Raw genomic sequence first — 12,673 nt, 5'->3', positions numbered from 1 at the left:
TCCAGTGGAATTGCTGGTATCACTGTTCCAGACAGAATTCTTCAAATCTCAAGGTTCAGACTGTCTGGGTTATTATAAACATTTCGAATGATTTTTTAACCCCCCCCCCCTTATCTAATATTCAATTTTCATTTCATTCTGGTGTTACATGCTTCCCCATTTTTTTTAGTTATAATTTACCCTTTTAATCCAATAGCCCTGGGGAATCAGACTGAGAATTTTTTGAATTCTGGCAAGCTCTTTCCAAGAGGGGCTGGTCAGATGTTTCTCTGATGTTTCGGGGTGTGTTCAGTGGCTTCTGACTTCTGGAAACGCTATGAATGAACGGCCTCCAAAACATCCTCTTATTGACAGCCTTGCGGACAGAAAAGGGCCTTGTGGCCACTTTGATGGACTCTATCCGTCTCGTATTAGGTCTTCTACTTTTCCTGCTGCCTTCAACTTTTCCTAGAATTATTGTCTTTTCAGGCTTAATTTGATGTAGAACTCATTTATTTGTCTTTTTGGTGGCCCACCGTATCTGTAAAACTCTCCTCCAACACCACATTTCAAATGAATCAACCTTTTCCCTGTCTGCTTTCTTCATTGTTCAGCTCTGTCCACACCCACACATAGTAACGGGGAATACCATGGCATGAATTAACTTGAACTTGGTCACCAACAACACAACCTTACACTTTAGGATCTTTTCTACCTCCTTCATGGCTGCCTGTTGGAATGCAGGTTATTTACCTTTCAGCCATTACAGAGTTAACAAATTTTGTTTACTGGAAAACAGGATATGATGTATTGTAGCTTATATCCAATCAGGAACTGACTGAAGTAAGACCAGGAAAATCCAGAAGGAAATTGTTTGACATGTAACCTCTGTCTTGGTTAGTTAACACCTTGCGTGGAAGAATGCTTTAATCTTGTATGCATGTTTAACAGGCCAGTATCCGGTTCCTGTGCTCTGTGGGAAGAAGAAAGCCAAGGACCATCATTCTTAGAAGTGGCCATGTAGCCGTAAGGATGTGTTAAGTAATGCATTCTGTTATTTTCTTTTATCCCAAGTACCTTTCCCTGATGTTTTATACTAGTTTTAAAACCCTCATATCTCTCTTTTCCATTTCGTTTCTTTTGGGGCAATTAGCTGTGGCCTTAAAATGTTATTTAGAATGCAACCTAATTCAGGGCTTTGTTTGTAGAAAAAACCCCCAGCAGGAACTCATTTACATATTAGGCCACGCACCCTGACATCACCATTGTCTCACATAGGGCTTTTTTGTGGGAAAAGGCCAGCCGGAACTGCATTTCTGCTAAAGAAAAAAGTCCTGACCTAATTACACCAAAGTCACAAACGCCTAGAGTTAGAAGGAACCTTATAAACTCTCTAGTCCAACTTTCACACCAGATACAGGAAATCCAAGGCTAGGATATCTCCAACAGATGGATACTTGGGTTCTGTTTGACGTTTTGGTTAATCAAAGCACTATGGGTTACTTTATCAAATGCTTTGATATGGCATTTTGGACCTTATGAACAAGATCTAGCCTCTGTTTAAAAGTATCTAGCCTTTAAAAACCTTCAAAGGAGAGCCCACCACCACCTCCTGAGGAAGCCTGGTCCACTGAGGAACTGCTCTAACAATCAGGAAGTTCTTCCTGATGTTTAGTTGGAAACTCTTTTGTTTTAATTGAGTCATCTGACTCATGTTCAGTGCTGACTCATGTTCAGCGCATGGTCCACTACACACTAGTACTGAGACAAGTTTCCCCCATCCTATAATTATGCATTTGATTTTTCCCTACCTAAACGCAGAACTTTACATTTATCGCCATTAAAATGTATTTTATTTGTTTTAGCCCAGTTTTCCAGAGCTGAACATTTCACCACCTTCACCGCTCAAGGGGCCTATCCTTTCCCCCTCTTTTTCTTCAAACATTTTTTTTTTGGGGGGGGGAGAATCTTTTTTTGTTGTTTTGAGCTTCCCTTTTTTTGGGGGGGGGGGGAGAAAATCCCTTTTTGTTGTTTTGAGCTTCCCTGGTCAGCCTCAGCTCATTATAAGCTTTAGGTGCCAAGGTTGCTTGTTCGTAGATGTTTTTTTCTGATCATTAGTTTCTCTCTTGGTTTTTTATGTGGCTCAGTGGAAGAGCCTCTGCTTGGCATGCAGAAGGACACAGTTTCAATCACTGGCATCTCCAGTTGGACATTGGACATATGGACATATGACATATTGGACATATGACATATGGACATATGAAGCTGCCTTATACTGAATCAGACCCATGGTCCATCAAAGTCAGTATTGTCTTCTCAGACTGGCAGCGGCTCTCCAGGGTCTCAAGCTGAGGTTTTTCACACCTATTTGCCTGGACCCTTTTTTGGAGATGCCAGGGACTGAACCTGGGACCTTCTGCTTCCCAAGCAGATGCTCTACCACTGAGCCACCGTCCCTCCAAGAGGGCTCCTCTTAATGCCGGAAGGTGCTCCTGGGGAGCCTCCCCGGGTGCTGAGCCAAGAGGGCTCCTCTTAATGCCGGAAGGTGCTCCTGGGGAGCCTCCCTGAGTGAACATATGAAGCTGCCTTCTACTGAATCAGACCCTTGGTCCATCAAAGTCAGTATTGTCTACTCAGACTGGCAGCGGCTCTCCAGGGTCTCAAGCTGAGGTTTTTCACACCTATTTGCCTGGACCCTTTTTTTTTTGGAGATGCCAGGGATTGAACCTGGGACCTTCTGCTTCCCAAGCAGATGCTCTGCCACTGAGCCACATAAAAAAACAGTTAAAAGGACAAGGCAGCAGGTGATCCAAAAGACCCCTGCCTGAGACCCTAGAGAGCTGCTGCCAGTCTGAATAGACAATACTGACTTTTTGGTGGGCCAAGGGTCTGATTCAGTAGGGATGGCTTCACGTGTGCTCACGTGAAAAGGACAGTTGTCAGTAAGATGTGCTCTGCACAGGGCTATCAAGTCCACTCTCCCGATTTCCATCACAGGTACACAGATTTTATGGCATAGATGCTACTCCTCTTCCTTTTCTGCTGCACTTGCTCTTTTTGAACGTGCTGATGTCTTTAGAAATGAAAGGTCTAGGCTGCCATTCCAGTCATGAGCATCGTCCCAACGAGTTTTAGTTACACCCATTAAATCATATTTATTTTCTTGTCCTAGCTCAATCGATAACGAAAGTGCACTGTAATTTGGGTGCCAATAGCCGCTGCACCCAAGGACCTGTGTTACGGAAGTTTTACAGACACTTTAGCAGCTTAGGGGGAAATAGACTGCAGTGGACTGTTACTAAGATACAGGTTCTGTGAGGGAAGTGACACATGAAATCCACCAAAGACCAAGAGAGAACAGCAGCTGTTCTTTCTGCCCCAACAATGGCAGGAGGCTGAAGCCCCAGAAGGTGAGTGGGAAGAAGGAACATGATTTATTGACTGGTGCACTGATGCAGGATTGTGCCCCTCCAAAGGCACTGGAAGTGGAATCAGGAGGTAGAGTGAGACATAAAGTCATAGTGTGAGTAAAGGAGAGGTGGAAAATGGAGTTCTGTAGGAAACAGAGCCTAAAGAGGGGTGGACAAACTTGCTTAATGCAAGAACCCCCTAGAATAAATGTCAGATGTTTGAGAGCTACAAGACATGAATATCAGATATTTGAGAGCTGGCAGGAAGGAAGAAAGGAAGGAAGGAAGATGAGGGAGGGAAAGGGGAAAGAAAGCACCTTTAAATGCATTCTCCAAGCTGTCTGCTGGCTTGGCTTGGATAAGTGCTTTAAAGAGACAAATGCCTTTTCCAAGCTGGCTGACCAAGTGGTACGGGCTTCAAGGGCCACACAATATGTGTGAAAGAGAAGCATGTGGCTCCCAAGCCACACTTTGGCCACCTGTGGCCTAAAGGATTCCATGACTGTAATGACCAAACAGGTATATGGAGACTACAAAGTCGTACCCCAAGATATGAACTGGTGGACTTGGGTCCGAGGTTGAAAGAGAACATGGGTTGTAGTAGATAGTTCAGTGAAAATGTCATCTCAGTAGTGAAAAAGGCAAACTCCGTGCAGGAGATTATTAGGAAAGGAACTGAAAATAAAGTGGCCAAAACAGGAATTCCTGTGTAGAGAGTTATGGCACAACCTCATTTGGAATATTATGTATAGTTCTGGCTGCTGGGGATCAAAAAGGATATTGCGGAGCTTAAGCAAGCGCAGAGGAGGGTGCCTAAGCTGAGGAAGGGGTTAGAGCACCTGCCCTGTGGGGGGCATTTCAGCAAGTGCAGGACTAGATGGACCATGGATCTGATCCAGCTGGGCTCTTCTTACGTTCCACTGTTTTCGTCTTAATTGAAGTTCTATATAGAGTCCCCTTCAAGGGAAGCTCCACATAAAGGGCATTGCAGCAATTTAGCCTCAAGGTGAAAGCATTGGTGTCAGCTTGATCAGAGGTAGCTGGAATAAGGCCGTTTTAGCCTTTAATTGTGACCTGCTTATCCATCAAAGCAGCCAGGTCAAAAAAAGCCCTCCCCGCAATGCCCTCTGCTTGTCTGGCCAGCATCGCCCTCACCTTGTCCGCATTCAGGTTCAGTGAGGCTGGTCTTAATCTTTGCTGACAGTATCGGCAGCCCTTCTCCCTCTCCAGGGTTCGGGATGGGGAACAGGCCCCCAAGGTAAGGTTTTCCTTTATGCCTTGGGGAGCCCTCCACTTGTAAAGACTTACCGCCTGTCCTTTTCCAGTTTTTACACAAAAAGGCACCTGCTACAGCGCAACTGTTGTGCTAACAACTTGTGTTGGAGGGAGGGATGGTGGCTCAGTGGTAGAGCATCTGCTTGGTAAGCAGAAGGACCCAAGTTCAATCCCCGGCATCTCCAACTAAAAAGGGTCCAGGCAAATAGGCGTGAAAAAACCTCAGCTTGAGACCCTGGAGAGCCACCAGTCTGAGTAGACAATACTGACTTTGATGGACCAAAGGTCTGATTCAGTATAAGGCAGCTTCATATGTTCATATTAGGGGAGGGACGGTGGTTCAGTGGTAGAGAATCTGCTTGGTAAGCAGAAGGTCCCGGGTTCAATCCTTGGCATCCCCAACTAAAAAGGGTCCAGGCAAATAGGGGTGAAAAAAATCTCAGCTTGAGACCATGGAGAGCCGCTGCCAGTCTGAGGAGACAAGGCTGACTTTGATGGACCAAAGGTCTGATTCAGTATACGGCAGCTTCATATGTTCATCTTCATAACTCAGGTCCTGCTTAGGAAATGAAATTGGCATTTAAATTGCAACATCTGAGGCACTGAAGAATATTTTTTTTGTATTTAAATCTGAAACAGGATTATAGCCGTTGTCACTCCTTGTATACCAAGTTTGATCCTGATACTTTGACGAGGCATTGCATTAAAGGGAAAAAAACTGACACAGGTTTTAAGGGTGCTTGATTGTCAATATTTCCATTTCACGTGACAATATTGGCGCCCTTCAGCATTAAGGCCATCTCTTTTTCGGAGGCTTTTGGACTCCCGACCCCTCGAGGGGATGCTTTTTGTGTCTGCAAAAATATATCCGACGGCCTCTTAATCATGCCAGCAGTTTTGAAAATGTTACCTTTTGTGCTGAATGGTACAGAAGAACAAACTGTGTGTGGAATACGTGCATCTGTATTTGTCTTGTTGCATTTCAAATTCTGTGTCAAACAGCTCAGATTCCTGTCAAAACCGTACAGAAAATAGACTTCGGTATACCTGTGCGACTTTGAAGAGTGCATTTAAAGGGGAGAGAGATTCGATCCTATACAGCACATTACTATATAATGCATTAAAGGAAAACCCTGCAAAATCGGGCAGGAATAGATTAAAACAGACTAAGTTACATTGCATGGTCTTTGCAGTACAAGTCATATAACGGGCAAGAAGAAAGATAACTGATAGGTAGTATTTTAAGGCATATTAACCCAATTACAAGTATATTTTTACAATTGTAGCTCCAGCATTTATCACACAGCATTTATTAGACCTCTGAGCTAGGTTATGTCAAATGAAACACTGTGAAGCTGCAGCATTTCATTAAATTGCTGCTCGAGCAGGCATTCAATCCTGATCCTCTTAAACCACATGATTTTATCAAAATCTTTGGAAATTGAAGCAATCACTAAAAGGTGTCAGGAAATTAAAATGTTCTGTCTCAGTGAAAGAGATACACTCCTTGTAACATATATCAGAGGTTTTCTCTCTCTTTTTTTAAAGACACATTACTATGCAGGGGAAAGTCATCAAATACAGCAGGCCCGGGAGATTTCAGAATTATCTGGCTGTTCCCATTTTTCATACTCCTGAGCAACACAGAGTTTCCCTACTGCTCGACTTTCCCTCAAGCCTCGTGGAATCCATGACTGATAAATTATCTGCTCAAATCAGGTAACATTATAGAATGTAGATCACTATTTTAAACAAAGCTTCTGGATTTAGCAGACAGTGTCCTGGTTCATACTTTTATCTCCTTCGGCACCCCTCTTGGGATTAAAGTTTGGGCCTTCCTGTCAACACACAGTTCCCCCCCCCCCGCCTTTTTTCTGAGACAGAAATGGCAGGAACTCCAACCGCAACAATATTCAACACAAATATAGTCTCCCTGGAGGAGAGGAGGCTGGTCTCACTCCTCAGCCTAGAGTTTTATTTTATTTATCCATTTAAAACATTTCTACCTTACAGAAACTCAAAGGGGCTTACAGTTTAAATAACAACAAAACACAATAAAATACACAAAATGCATAAAAGCCGCAGGCTGGAACCAATAATTTAGAATTGCCGGTAGGCAGAAGAACTGATCAGCTAATCAAATGTTGCCATGAATAAAAGTGTCTTTGAATTGCCTCCTGAAGGTCAACAGTGAGGGGGAGAGAGGCTGCCCCTTAATTGTGGGGCTGCGTCTGAGCCTGGCAACTGAAGGGAGGGGCTGAGGGCAAGGACCGGAGGAAGAAGAAGAAGAAGAAGACATTGGATTTATATTCCACCCTCCACTCAAGAGTCTCAGAGCAGCTCACAATCTCCTTTATCTTCCTCCCCCACAACAGACACCCTGTCAGGTGGGTGGAGCTGAGAGAGCTCTCCCAGAAGCTGCCCTTTCAAGGACAGAGTCTCAGAGCGGTTCACAATCTCCTTTCCCTTCCTCCCCCACCACAGACACTCTGTGAGGTGGGTGGGACTGGAGAGGGCTCTCACAGCAGCTGTCCTTTCAAGGACAGAGTCTCAGGGCAGCTCACAATCTCCTTTCCCTTTCTCCCCCACAACAGACACCCTGTGAGGTGGGAGGGGCTGAGGGGGCGCCCTTTCAAGGACAACTCCACGAGAGCTATGGCTGACCCAAGGCCATGCCAGCAGGTGCAAGTGGAGGAGTGGGGAATGAAACCCGGTTCTCCCAGATAAGAGTCCGCACACTTAACCACTACACCAAACTGCCTCTCACGATGATGGAGCACGATGATGTCACTTCCGGGGAAACCTGGAAGCAAGTAGCTGCTTGAAACCAGAGTTTCCGGCGATTCATATGGCTCCTGCTGTTATGCTTGGATCTCCCTGGAAGTGATGTCATCACACGCCTGATCAATGTTCCTTCTAAGCTGCAGAGTCTTGTGAGCAAAAATTCTACTTTGTGAGCTGCTGGCATTACAGTTCTGAGCTACTGGCATTAAAGTGGTGAGCTGCTGCATCAATTAGTTTGCTCAGGGGCCATCGTTCTTGTTGTGTCCCTCTTGGAAAGATTAGTCACAAACCTGTAATAATATATGATTTAAACTAATATGTAATTCCTTAATGTTGAAAAAAAGAAGATAAATTAGAAACAATATTGGCCTCTGTCTCATGCTAGTCAGAGAGCCCAGAGTCTCCTGTCCTGCCTGGAATGTGGACAAGGAATGCCCAACTGCAAATCAGTCCAGAGGGTAAATAAAGCACTCTCTCCACCCAGTTTGCTACTCAGGCCTCCTTGGAGGCTCTTAAACAGCAGAGTTTATGAAGATAAAACTACTGTTTAAGACCCATAAAGAATTTGAACCATGATGGATTACAAATTATTATCTTGGAATGTAAACGGACTAAATTCACCACAAAAAAGAAAGGCAACGTTTCATTGGATTAAAAAGCAAAACTGTAATATAGATTGTTTACAAGAAGTACATATCAAACAAAAGGATTACAAATTTTTATGGAATAAACAATTGGGATTAGAATTTCATTCACTGGCTGAACAGAAGAAAAGGGGAGTGATTTTTTATATTAAACAAGAATTGCACCTGAAATTAGTGTTTAAAGATAAAGATGGAAGATTTGTAGCGGTAGAAATAATATTAAATGCAAAAAAAAAATGTTGTTACTGTATGCACCAAATGGAGCAAAGGATGCTTTTTAAAAAGACATTATATAACAATTTGATGTAGTGAGATGTGATCAAGTTTTGATAATGGGGGACTTTAATGGAACAATTAAGAACACACTGGATAGGTCTGGGGGGAAAAATAATAAGGAAGGAAAATTGCCAAAGTCTTTTTTTGAATTGGTCAAACAAGAAAACTTGGAGGATATATGGAGAAAATTTAATCCTGAAGTGTGGGACTATACCTTTTTTTCAGCAAGACATAAAACTTTTTCCAGAATTGACATGTTGTGGAGCACTAAAGATTTAGGCCTTATAACAAAGAAAATTGAAATTTTACCTAAAATAGGGGCTGATCATAACCCAATAATGTGGATTACAAAATTGTCTAAAAAGTCGAGAAGATGGAGATTGAATGAAGATTTACTACAGAATAAAAAATTAGTGACATCTCTAGAAAATGAAACTAAAGTTTTTTTCCAAATAAACGATAAAGAAGATATAGAATTTCAGACGATGTGGGATGCTTATAAAGCAGTAATGAGAGGAATATTGATTACATTGAACAATAAAGACAAGAGGGCAAAAGAAAAACAGATGCTGGACATTCAAAATGAAATAAAGAAAAAGAAGGGGAACTGAGAAAAAGGCCAGGGAAAAAGAAAATTATGAGGGAGATTACAATATTACAAACAAAAATGAGACATTTGTTAAATAAAGAACTGGAATGGAATCTGAAAAGATTGCAGCAGAAATCTTCGAGGGAGCAAATAAACCTGTGAAATATTTGGCCTGGCAACTGAAGAAAAAGAGAGAAAGTAAAATTATTAATAAAATTGTGGTGGATGGAAGAGAGTTGGTAGATCAAGAAGGAATAAAAAGAGAATTCTTTAAGTATTATGCCAAATTATTTAAGGGTGTTAAAATAAAGAAAGAAAAGATGGAAGAGTATTTACAAAAGATTAAAATAGCACCATTAACAGAAAATATGGGGAAAGTTTTGAATGATCCAATTGAAAAAAACAGAAATTGAAGCAGCAATTAATGCAATGAAAAATGGAAAAGCACCTGGGCCAGATGGATATACAGCTAAATTTTTTAAAACCTTCAAAGAGGAGTTAATACCGAAACTTCAGAAATGGATGAACATGATAAGAATAAAAGGGAAAATACCAAAAACATGGAAGGAAGCTTGATTTTGTTGATTCTAAAGGAAGACAGAGATGTCATGAATGTAAAAAATTATAGACCAATCTCACTATTAAATAATGACTATTAAATATATACAAGAATCTTGGCAGAATAGCTTAAACAACATTTGACAAATTTAATAAAGGAAGATCAAGCGGGGTTTCTCCCCAAAAGGCAAATAAGAGACAATATTAGAACTGTTGTAAATATTGTAGAATATTATGAAAGACATCAAGAAAAGGAAGTAGCATTATTCTTTGCGGATGCAGAGAAAGCATTTGATAATTTAAATTGAGACTTTATGTTTGCAGTAATGGAGAAAATGGAGTTGGAGGAAAACTTTACAAGGATGATAAAAGCAATATATACTGAACAACGTGCAAGGCTATGTATAAATGCAGATCTTACAGAAGACATGATAATTAGCAAAGGTACAAGACAAGGCTGTCCTCTTTCCCCACTGTTCTTTATAATGACTCTTGAAATCTTACTGATGCAAATCCAAGAAGATAAAGAAATAGAAGGATTAAAAGTAAAAGGATTTACTTACAAATATAGAGCATTTGCAGATGATATAATGTTTATAAACGAAAATCCCATACAAGTCACACCTTTGTTGTTAGCTAAAATACAAGAATATGGGGAATTGGCGGGACTTTGTATTAATAAAGAAAAATCAAAACTTCTATGTAAAAATATGCAAGTAAATAAACAAAAGGAATTGCAGAGACTAATGGGTTGTAAAGTTACCTCTAAGGTAAAATATTTGGGTGCGGAGATAACAATGAAGAATATTGATTTGTTCAAAAATAATTATGAGAAGCTATGGTGTAAAATGGATGAAGATATGTTAAAATGGAATAAACTTAATTTGTCATTGCTGGGCAGAATAGCTGCAATTAAAATGAATATTCTACCAAGAATAATGTATTTGTTTCAAACTATCCGGATTGTGAAAGACAGTAAACAATTTAATAGATGGCAAAGAAAAGAGTTTGGATTAAAATGAAAATTTTAACAGATGCAAAAGAGAGAGGCAGATTCCAATTATCAGATTTAAAATTATATCATGAAGCAGTTTGTTTAGCGTGGATAAAAGAATGGATGATGCTGTTAAACAAAAAACTCTTAGCATTGGAAGGTCATGAAAATAAATTTGGCTGGCACGCTTATATGTATTATGGGGAAAAAAAGATGGATGTTTTTTTCTCTCACCATTATATAAGAAATAATTTGCTAAATACATGGATGAAATGTAAGAAATATGGAGATGAGAGAAAACCGTTATGGATAGTGCCAGCAGAAGTAATAAAAATAACAGCTGAGATGGGTGAAGAAAAGTGATTGTCATATAATCAACTATTCAAAATACAAAGTGGCAAAATAGAATTGAAAACTGCTGAAGAGCTGAATAATAAATATGATTGGTTCCAAATGCAACAAATAAAGAGCTTGGTGGATAATGATATTAAAACTGAAGGAATAAGAAAAGAGCAAACAGAAATGGAAAAAGTTCTGCTTGGAGACAACAAAAAATTAATTTCAAAACTATATAAATTACTTTTAAAATGGTCTACGGAAGATGAAGTAGTGAAATCTCAAATGATTAAGTGGGCAATAAATGTAAATAAAGAAATACAGATGGAAACTTGGGAATATTTGTGGAAGAACTCTATGAAGCTTTCGACATGTCATAGTATTAAAGAGAACTGTTTTAAAATAATGTATAGATGGTATATGACTCCTAAAAAGTTGGCAAAGATGAACAATAAGATGCCAGACAGATGTTGGAAATGTAAAAAACATGAAGGTTCTTTCTACCATATGTGGTGGACTTGTGAAAGAACAAAAAGTATTGGCAGATGATTCAACAAGAAATTTCTAGGATCTTGGGATATGAATTTAAGAAAATTGCAGAGACTTTTCTGTTGGGATTACAAATGGAAAAATTTCCAAAAGAAGACAGAACTATAATTTGGTACTTGCTTTCAGCTGCTAGGACATTATATGCGCAGTTGTGGAAGCAAGAAAAAATACCAGAGAAATAGGATTGGATTGTAAAAGTTATGTTATGGAGTGAAATGGACAACTTAAGAATTTTAAGAGACTATGACTTAGAAGTTTTTAAGATGGAGTGGAAAAAGTTCAGAAGATATGTAGGAAAAGAGTGGAAAATAAAAGGACATTGGACAATTTTTGATAATGATTAAGTCTTAGAAGGAAGAAGAATGTAAATTTTTGTTTTTATTAGTTAAGGGTACCTTTTAATATCAGTATTATAAGTAAATAACACCAGCGGGGGTCAAGTAACGGGGGGAGGGGTGGTTAGAAAGTAATATATGGGATAGATAAAAAGAAGTTATTAATGATGCAGGAATAAGATATTGTTACCATATGTTACTAAATAAAAATTGTTTTAACTTAAAAAGACCCATCTAAACCCATGTCCTGTCTCCAGCTTTAGGAGATAAGGGTGAAACTGCTTCTTTAAAAATGTCTCACCTTTGGATCAGAACATCAGAAGACCCCTACTTGATCAGACCTGCTGTCCATCCAGCTAAGCATGCATCTCATACAGTGACCAAGGCCTTCCCTTATGATACCTTTCAGCACTGTCATGGAGAAATGCCCTCCACCCAAGAATTCCCCCAATACTTCAGTTATTGGGGTTTCTCTCTGTCCACTAGGCTTGCCAATCCCCATGTCTGGGTGGACAATTTCTTGGCTTTGCAGGCTCTTCCCTGCCATCAGCCAGTTGGCCAATGGGGGAAGCTCTGCCCCAACAGCCATGACATGCCTTTAAATCTCTGCAGATTTAGAAGATGTAGTGTATCAGCAGCCAGACGCGATATGCGCGGAGGCGACTGGGCTGTCCCAGACGCCTCCAGCGCGGGGCGCGTAATCCCCCGCCAATCACCAGCTGTGGCAGGAAGTTTAACAAATCAGGATTGGCTTGACCTGTCCAGTAGGCTGTACCGGGGACTGTACATAAGCGGGACCCGGCCCGCGTGTTCTCTCTCTTGCAACGTGCTCCTAATAAAGAATGTTGCCCTACTCGCGTCTCCCGACTGAGTACGTTACAGAAGAAGCCTGCAAACTGAGTTTAGGAATGTGTGTACGCCTTTAAATTTCAGCAGGAAGAAAG

This window comes from Heteronotia binoei, chromosome 3 (genome assembly GCF_032191835.1).
Source record: "Heteronotia binoei isolate CCM8104 ecotype False Entrance Well chromosome 3, APGP_CSIRO_Hbin_v1, whole genome shotgun sequence".
In the NCBI taxonomy this organism is placed as follows: Eukaryota; Metazoa; Chordata; class Lepidosauria; order Squamata; family Gekkonidae; genus Heteronotia; species Heteronotia binoei.
This window is presented reverse-complemented; position numbering follows the sequence as displayed.